Genomic DNA, 10,660 nt, shown 5'->3' on the forward strand with positions numbered 1-10,660 from the left:
TGCAAAGATCAGATCAGGGCAACTCATTTCGCTCCAGCAGTCATCAATGCTAAATTAATATAGCGAGCAAGATACGCTTCAGAGAGTGAAGGGTGTACTTTGATGAGACAAAACCAGGGTGTGCGTATATTGAAACAGAGTGAGTAATTCCACATGGCTCAGGCTCTCCTTTTGGCTGCTTTGGCTTCACTTTGCTTGGGATTTGTGGTGGGTAAGTTGTAATTATGACTTATTTATTGCTTACTGATGTTTACTCCACCCCCCCCCCCCCCAGAGTTACTTTTTCAGATTGTTCAGTTTTGTTCACCTCAAAAAAGTTGGTAGAGCCTGGTGAATGTGCTATCTGGGAGCTGCAGTCCATAGAATCATATTTGGAATAGACCTCAAGGGTCACCTAAAATGGATCTACACTGTCATATAATCCAGTTTCTGAATCCAGATTATCTGCTTTGAACTAGATTATAGGAGTCTACACTAATATATAATCCAGTTCAAAGCAGATAATCTGGATTAGGAAACTGGATTATATGGCAATGTAGATGAGGCCCCACTCCAACCCCCTCACGTACAGAATACCCCAAAAGTAACATTTCCATCATCTAACTACAAACACAGCATTAAATGATGAGGTGTGTAATTTGGAAGGTCACCTCCAATTTTATTAGGATTTTAATTAGTTATTTGTCACATTTCTATCCTGCTTTCCCCCAGTGAGGAAGGATAAGCTTTAATTGAATATTCAGAAAAACCCTATAAAGGAAGTTGTGCAGAGAAAAAGTAATTAGTATTAATTACTGAAAGCCATCAATCCCACCTGATCTTGGAAGCTAAAGCAGAACCACCTTAGTAAGTACAGAAATTGGGACCACCAATAAATAGCAGGTGCCGTGGAAGGAACAGTATTTTAGAGGAAGGAACTCGCAAAACCACCTCTGAGTATTTCTTGCCTAAGAAAATCCTGTGAAATTCATGGAGTTGCCATAAAATCACTGGTAAGCTGAAACAACATACACTCACAAATTCAAACTAACCTGGGTCTCATTAGTACAGAGGTAGCAGACATTAATTTAGCAGGACTTACTTTACTTAACTAAAACTATGTGAGAACTCTGTTGCTGCCATTGTTCAACAATTAGGAATCTCAAAATCTTATGCATGTTGTGCAATTTTATGTCAGTTATATTTGATTAAATCAAAATAGGTTCTTGTGGGTTTTTTCGGTCTATAGGGCCGTGTTCTAGTGGCATTTCTCCTGACGTTTTGCCTGCATCTATGGCAAGCATCCTCAGAGGTAGTCACTACCTCTGAGGATGCTTGCCATAGATGCAGGTGAAAAGTCAGGAGAAATGCCTGTAGAACATGGCCCTATAGCCCGAAAAAACCCACAAGAACCTAGTGATTCCAGCCATGAAAGCCTTCGACAATACATTAAATCAATATAATTTACATAAAGTTGTTACATCTCAAATAGACTACTGCAACCCACTATACATGAGGTTGCCTTTGAAGACTGTTCAGAAGCTTCAAGTGGTCCAATGGGCAGTAGCCAGTTTTCTCACTGGAGCGGTGTACAGGGAGCACACAATCCTCCTGTTACACCAGCTCCACTGGCTGCCAGTCTGCTACCGAGCACAATTCAGAGTGCTGGCTTTAGCCTATAAAGCCCTAAATGGTTCTGGCCCAGCTTACCTGTCCGAATGTATCTCCCTCTATGAACCATCACAAAGGTTAAGATCTTCTGGGGAGGCCCTACTTTTGGTTCCATCTCTTTTGTAGATGCAGTTGATAGGGATGAGGGACAGGGCCTTCTCAGTGGTGGCCCTTGGGCTGTGGAACTCAATCCCCCTCCCTCCTGACCTTCAGATAGAAATTAAAAACATGGACATGAGGCCAAGCCTTTAGACAGCAATATAGTGCAATAAGTGAAGATGGAATATGTGCAATCATGACCGGAACAGCTCCTGGATGATGATTTCGGATTGTGTCATTTTTAATAACTGGTTTTAATGGTTATATGTTTTTTAATTTTATGTTTTTAATGTACATGTTTATTTTATTATATGCCTGTTTTATGTGGCATTGAATTATTGCCTCTTGTGAGGCCACTCTGAGAAGGGCAGGATATAAATCCAGTAAGGAAATAAATAAATAAATAACATGTTTTTGGCTTTTGCTTCCTTTGGAAAGATTCACTGACTATATTCACACAGCTTTTCAGAGCTCTGAAAAAGTTAGTTTGGAGGGAATCAACTCCAGGAATCCTGGACTTTCCAGTCTCAGTCACACTGTTTCCTGTTCTAGAGAGTTTGAACTGCAAAGAGTGCCTCATGGAAACAGATGAAGATGGGTGCCTCTTCACTGTCGGAATTTGCAAAGCTGTGGAGTCCTGTCGGACATTCATTGTCAGCGATGGTATGTTAATATTGGGTTTTTGTGCTTTTCCACGTTGGAAGTCGATATAGTTCAGTTACCAACAGCTGGGAGGATCAGGGAGGGTCCATATAAGTGACAGCACACTCCTTGCATACTCTAGAGCAAGAATAGGCCAATATGCTGGGACCATTTATATCCCACTGCTGCCTCATTGGGCCATAGTGTGATGCCTGGCCTGACTGTAGTACATATGAAAGGGATCTTGGAGTCTTGGACCACAAGCTGAAGATGAGTCAACAGTGTGATGTTGCAGCTTAAAAAGGCAACATGATTCTAGGCTAGTGGTTCTCAACCTGTGGGTCCCCAGATGTTTTGGCCTTCAACTCCCAGAAATCCTAACAGCTGGTAAACTGACTGGGATTTCTGGGAGTTGTAGGCCAAAACACCTGGAGACCCACAGGATGAGAACTACTGTTAGGCTTTATTAAGAAGAGTAGAGTGTCAGGTCTGAAGCAGAAATTGTTCCAAATAAATTGCTTTGGTTGGATCTCACCTGGAATACTATGTCTATTCATGGGCACCACAATTAGAGAAGGATATTGACAAGCTGGAAAATGTCTAAAGAAGGGTGACCAAGATGATTAAAGGTTTGGAAGTCATGCCCTATGAGGAAAGACTCTGAGAGCTGGGAATGTTTAGTTTGGAGAAAAGGAGGCTGAGAGGGGACATGGCATCCATATTTAAATGTTTGAGAAGTTGTCACTTTGAGGAAGGGAAAAGCTTATTTTCCACATTTCTAGTGACCAGGGCATGGAGCAATAGATTAAAATTGCAGGAAAAGAGATCCCACCTAAACATTAGGAAGAATTTTATGATGGTAAGAGGTGTTCAGAAGTGGAATATGCTGCCTGGGAATGTGACCGAGTTTCCTTCTCTGATGGTCTCTATGCAGAGACCCTCTGTTAAGAGTGCTTTGATTGTGTGTTCCTGTATGACAGAATGGGGTTGGACTTGATGGCCCTTGTGGTCTCTTCCAAATCTGTGTTTCTACCTCACAAAAACTTTTGGAAAAAGGAAATCTCCATAACCTTTTGGAAAATGGCTATTCATAACCATTTGGGGAAAACAGGAAGTTTTGGAAAGGCATGACCTTGTTAGAAATCATAACTTTTTGTAAAGTATGATCTTCCTGAGAAGAGTTAAAAATTTGCTTGAGTCAACCTTCTCCTTAGTAGTAAATATCCACTAGCATTCATGCAAAGCAAATAGGTTTCTCGGCTGCTAGACTGATATACCTGGTTATCTCTCTGAACTGTTAGGAACAAAGATATGCCAATGCGCAAAAAATATAGCAGAATTTCAGAAGCATTATTTCAGTTGCCTAAAAAAATACCTACTCTCCCTTAAAACATCTTGGTTTAAACCATGCTCTCAAGAGACCAAAATAATGTAGTCTTCGTTAAAATAACATAGTTGGTTTACTCACAAACTTCATGTATTCAACATATAGGTACTTTTGCTTATCAATCCAGTTACAGATAGATTTGAAGTAGCAGATAACACAGGGCATCTTTCTTATAATCAACTGTCCAAAGTCTAAAGCATCTCTCTGCTCTGAGAGTCTAATAGAGTCTCTATACAGTCTGGTTCTACATAATTCTGTTTCAAAAATGGAGTACGAGTCTGAAAAGTCCCAGATCTGATCACATGGTCTGAAGCCCCTTCCACAACATAGTTAAGGAAAACCGCATACCAGCACACATATATACAATACAGTAAGCAATCCTAAGTATATACATAACAAATAACTAGTATAGGAGGCTTGTAGAAGGTTGCTATTTCCAACAAAAAACTGGGAGTGATATAACATCATCTCTGATTCCATTTTTGGCTGAAGGGGGAGGGTAGAAGACGTGGTGAGGTTGGGAATAGTTAAGTTAAGAGACAAGATCAGATGGCTTATTGAAAGCTGTGCTGGTCTGTATCCATATACAAAGGGATGTTGTAGCACTTTTGAGACTAACTGAAAGGCATTTGTAGCACAAGCTTTCATATACTGAGTTTCATCAGATGGAATCTCTTCTATGGAGTCTCCACTCTTTCCCACAGAAGAAAAGGTGCTATTCCGTGTCTATGGCTGCTTCGAATCTGCTTCCTATCCCTGTGGGATGAAGAAGAAAACAAATGGTCAAACATTAAGTGTCAAGTGCTGCTCCCAGGGTGACCTCTGCAACAGAAAAGTTTTGAACTGATATTTGCTAATTTCAGATGAGCTAAAATATTCACGTTGCCCCACGCTGTACTGTCTGCAAAACTAGATCTTTTTGAAAGTTACTGTTAACAAATAAATTGTTTCCATTACCTTTGGAAGTGTTTTGAAAGGCATTAATTGTAACACTAAATTGAAAATATTACTCATTACTCTTTTGTGTTTGGCATTTAGTTTGATGAAGAGAATGTCATAAAACCTGAAAATAATCCTATAGCATTGTCTCTGAAAAGGCCTGAAATGCCTTTTCTTACTTAAACTTAGAAGTAACAAAATTAACTAAACTGATGCTTGAAACTTACTGGGGCTTGTAAGGCATCATAAAATGGTGTCCCTTATATATAAAAAAATATTACAAAATCAAAGTTTGCTTCTTTTTTCCATGTATTTTCAAGCCATGGATGGTTAGATAAATAGATGCGGGATTTCATGGATGCAGAAGGCTGGCTGTCAACATTATGTTTGCAACTCTCCTTATTCTATGATTGAATTTCTGTTAAATTCAATTTTGTATTGTAAAGATATTTTACAAATAAAGAAATTGTGTAATTCTGATTGAGAAGTTCTTTCTGATAGGTAAACATTGGCCATGATCCTACATGTGGATGAAGTTTATTTATTTATTATTTATTTATTTGCTTTATTTCTATACCGCATTTTTCAGCCCAAACAGGCGACTCAATGCGGTTTACATGGTACAAATTATCAAACAATGTCAGTGCAATTAAATTGCAACAAATGCAACAAACAGGATCAACAACATCAATCCACAACAATTAACAAATCAAAACAAGACAAGTCAACAAAACAAAACATAACGCCTCAGTGAAATCAGATCCGTTCTCATAATCCTTGTGCCATTCCTATGTTCCATTTACCGTCTTCCTTTGATTGGTTGCACTGCTTAACCAAACACTTGTTCTTTCTCCTAAGCATCTATTACAGGTATGGGTAAACTTGGGCCTTCCAGGTGTTTTGGACTTCAAGTCTCACTATTCCCAACAGCTTACCTGCTGTTAGGAATTGTGGGAGTTGAAGTCCAAAACACCTGGAAGGCCCAAGTTGGCTCATGCCTGATCTGTCAAGATCCCAGAGACTTCAGCTACTGTTACTCACAAGTGGGAAGAAGAGGGAGGGAATTTGGACCATGGAGAAGGAGCTGGCCTTAGCTCAGTCAAGGGGAAGAAATTACAACATGTCTCAGCAGGGGCGGCTCAACCCATTACGCAAAGTAAGCATTCACAGTATAGTTAATTTTTCCCAGGGGCGCCCTTGAGGCGCTCTGGGGGGGAAATAGATCTTGACATATGCGAGTTGTAATTACTGGGATGTATAGTTCACCTACAATCAAAGAGCATTCTGAACTCCACCAATGATGGAATTGAACCAAATATGGCACACAGAACTCCCACGACGAACAGAAAATATATATCAGTGATTGGTTGGGGGGGAGGGGTGCCAAAATACTGTTTGCTTTCCGTTGAAAATTACCTAGGGACACCTCTGTGTCTCAGGTAGAATGCACCTTTCTTGCCCAGGTTTCTGTAGACTAATCCTGACTTTTAAAAAGTTGAGTCCTAACTCCATTTGAGTTCCTCTAACATTCTAACTCAGTGGTTCTCAACCTGTGAGTCCCCAGATATGTTGGCCTTCCAGAAATCCTAACAGCTGGTAAACTAGCTGGGATTTTGGGAGTTGTAGGCCAACCTGGGGATCCACAGGTTGAGACTCACTGGTCTAACTGAATGTGGGTGTGTGTGTGTGTGTGTGGGGGGGGGGGGATTGTGTCGCTTGCCACCTAGTGGCTGTTTCAGGTATTTACATGAATCTGTTAGTATGTACTGGCATTCAGCAAATGCTTCAGCTGTGCATAATAAAAAAAGGGAAATCAACCTGCCTTGTTTAGCAAACCCTGCAAATGCTGGTTTTGCTTGATGGCTATATTTTCAGTTTTAGAAATATTTCCCTTCAAATATTGATTCTAAAAAAACTAAGTTGTGTTCATATGTCATGCTCAATCGAAATGTTAAAAAACACTCTCAGTCACCTGCCATTAAAAGTTCAAGAAGAATTTGCATGCAACCATGTGCAAGGAGGGAAAGTATGATGCCACCTATTTGTTTTGTGGGGAAGAAAGGATGATGGGAACAAGAGGGAAGTGGATGTTGGCCCATTTAAGGTACATGACCCCACTTTGCAACCCAGGTCCTTTTAAAGTTGGAGGGATGGAGCCCTAAAACACCCCATTGTGCTCTCCCAATTTAAGAGAAAAAATGGGCCACAGTAGCGCAGTGGTTAAAATTGCTAGCTCCAGAAAATCTGCTGTCCAGAGGGTTAGAAGTTCAAAGCTGCGAGTCAGGGTGAGCTCCCAGTTGTGAGCCCTAGCTTCTGCCTACCTAGCTGTTCAGAAGCATGTAATGCGAGTAGATCAATAGGTACTACCTCTGCAGGGAGGTAAAAGGGTGCCCCATGCAGACATGCTGGCAGCATCAGAGAAAGTCTATGGACAATAGGCTCCTCAGTATGGAAAAATGGAACAAGAGCACCTCCCCATGGCTGAAGATGAGCATCACCTCCAGATGCCGGAGATGGAAAGAGGGAGGCCTTTACTTCTGTCTGTGTTTTGCATGTTGTTTGTTCACTATGTAAAAAGGCATTGAATGTTTGCCTTATATATGTAAAACTGTAATCCTCTCTGAGTCCCTCTGGGGAAATAAAGCAGAATATAAATAAAGTGTATTATTATTATTATTATTATTACATGCCGAAATATCAAATATTCGACCAAGATTTAATTCTTCATGTAAAAATAAACAAATGCACCCATCTCATTAGTATGTATGTTCGCTTTCATCTTAAATAAATGGTAACATTATATGTAAACCAAAGAGTTGTTTTAAAATAAATTTCTTTCAATAAACATTTGCTTTCTATATCTATTTTATATACCTATATATCTGGGGTCATGTAAAAAAAAGTTCAGGGGAAAAGGGGCTGCAAGTGGGAAAACTTTAAAGAGCTCTGGCCTTGTCCATGCTTGTATTGTGCCTTCATCATGCCTCATGAATTCTATAGGGCTTTCTTGGGAAAGGAATACTAAAGATAGTTTTGCTGGTTCCTTCCTCTGAAATAGAGACTAAAGCATCTAGTATTTGTTGGTGGTACTTCCGTCCAAGTACTAACCAGGGCTGAGCCTGCTTAGCTTCCAAGATTTGATGGGACAGACTGGATGTGTTTTGATAATCTCCCAACTGAGATTAGCTTTGAGGAGAAAAGTATACTTTAAAAAGGCACAGCTTTTTTTTTCCAGAGTTGGTGCCACCTTGTGGCATTATTCAAATAAATGGCAAAAACTTCAGTCTGAAGCACTGAATACACTTTTTAGGGAATATGACTGACAAAAATGCACAAAACTTTTGATATGCAGGAGGAGGTAATGTTCACTTGTAGCAATCTGCCAAGAGAGATGGAAAGTGATAGGAAGCAAAGTGATAGACAGGAATGGAATGGTAGCCAGGCCTGAGAATGCAGTGATTTGAATGGTTTGTTAATAATACCTGTATCTTATCCTAATAACACATTGGTTCTTAAACAATTGGGCCCAACCTCAAATGTGGTCCCCTGAGCTCAATGCTGGAGTGCCCCCCCCCCTGCAAATGGCAACAGTAAAAGTCTTTCTGAATGCCATTTACATGAATCTGTTGTGCAGTGTTTACAGTAGTCTCTGCAGAAGATGCTTCAGCTGTACTTCATAAAAAGGAAACCCAGCATGTTTAGCCAACCTTGCAAATCCCAATTTTCTACCAGTACATTTTTGATGTTTATACCAATTTTGTATACCTATATATCTGGGGTCACATAAAATATGACTGGGCTAAAAGGGGTCTCCTAGGTGCAAAAGTTTAAGAAGCCCTGCTATAACATAAAGTCCCCAGGGAGAGTGAGGCCCCTTCTACACTGCCATATAAAATCCAGATTATCTGCTTTGAACTGGATTATATAGCAGTGGAGAAGAGGCCTGAGGCTGGATCTACACTGCCCTATATTCCAGGATCTTATCTCAGATGATCTGCTTTGAACTGGATTATATGAGTCTACACCGCCAGATAACCTGGGATAAGCAGATAATCTGTGATACAGGGCAGTGTAGATCCAACCAGAGAAGTAGAGAGAAAGATTGAGACAAAGTGTCTCTAGATTGGTTCCACAAAATGTGTGACTGAATGCCTCTTTACATCTGTTGATTGTACAGTAGGGTCTTGCCATTCACTGGGTTTTGGATACCAAAATCCATGGGTGTACAAGTCCCATTACACTATTTTTGTTCGTGGATTATAAATGTCATTTTCTAATTGGTTCTATCATAAGATCGTGGAAAAGGTTTATTAAACTTCGTTTTTTGCGGGACATCCTGCAACACATCTTGCTATAGTTTTTCAATTTCTCATCAAATCTCAACCAATTCAACACAGTTCGTGGCAGTCACAAAAAACGAAGTTTCTGGACTATGACAACTACTTTCAAGTAAGTACTGTACTATTAAACAGGAAACACTTTCAAACCAGAAACAGATTTTTTTTTTAAAAAAATGTTACATAGTGTTATATACAATGTCATGGTGAAATGTCACTTGCCTAAAATGGCAAAAACAAAACTTGCTTCTGCCTTTGTTTGTGTTTATGTGTCTCATTGTATATGATTGTAAATGCATTGACTATTTGCCTATGTTTGCCTGCTACTAAGAAGGATAATAATAATAATAATAATAATAATAATAATAATGGCTGTGATGGTCTGGATGAGGGCGAACAAGTTGAAACTGAATCCAGACAAGACAGGTCCTCCTGGTCAGTTGCAAGGCTGAATAGGGCATAGGGTTACAGCCTGTGTTGGACGGGGATACACGGGGGATTGCAGGTTCGCAGCTTGGGAGTGATCCTAGATTCATCACTGAGTGTGGAACCCCAGGTCTTGGCGGTGACCAGGAGAGCATTTGCACAGTTAAAACTTGTGTACCAGTTGTACCCATACCTTAGGAAGTCTGATTTAGCCACGGTAATCCACCCTCTGGCTACATCCCGTATAGACTACTGCAATGCTCTCTACATGGGGTTGCATTTGAAGACTGTTCAGAAACTTCAAATGGTCCAGCATGCGGCAGCCAGGTTGTTAACAGGAGCAGCACTCCCCTGATGCAACCCCCCTGTTGCATCAGCTCCACTGGCTGCCAGTCTGCTACCGGGCACAATTCAAAGTGCTGGCTTTAGCCTATTAAACCCTAAATGGTTTTGGCCCAGCTTACCTATCCAAATGTATCACTCCTTATGAACCATCTAGGACTCTAAGATCATCTGGGGAGACCCTGCTCTCGGTCCCGCCTTCGTCACAAATTTGGTTGTCGGGGACGAGGGACAGGGCCTTCTCAGCAGTGGCCCCTTGGCTGTGGAACACCCTCCCTAGGGATATCAGATCGGCCCCACCCTCCTATAATTTCGCAAAAAAGTTAAAACTTGACCTTTTGAGCAAGCATTTCCAAATGCAGTGTAGCAGACAACTCTGATCTACGGAACGACAATGCAATTGGATAATTATTTATATATCGTGTCAGGAGCAAACCAAAACAGTTGTATTGCATTAAACACAAACAAACAAACAAACAACACACAAAGTTTGCATACTTGGTATTCTACTGGATAATGATTGGATAATGATTTTAGTAATGAGATGCTGAGGATTTTGGTTTTTATTGGTTTTTACTATTTATGCCAAATGTTTTTAATTGTTTTATGTTGTTGGGGGCATCGAATTGTGCCGTTTGTAAACTGCCCTGAGTCGCCCTCGGGCTGAGAAAGGTGGTATATAAATATGGTAAATCAATCAATCAATAAATGTAGATGCTGTAATCTGCTCTGAGTCCTCTAGGGGAGAAGGGCGAAATATAAATAAAGTGTATGATGAGTCCTCTAGGGGTGTATGATAGTTATTATTGCTTTTGAGATTTTGTTTTAGTGTGGAGGG

This window comes from Anolis sagrei, chromosome 2, assembly GCF_037176765.1.
Source record: "Anolis sagrei isolate rAnoSag1 chromosome 2, rAnoSag1.mat, whole genome shotgun sequence".
Taxonomy (NCBI): domain Eukaryota; kingdom Metazoa; phylum Chordata; class Lepidosauria; order Squamata; family Dactyloidae; genus Anolis; species Anolis sagrei.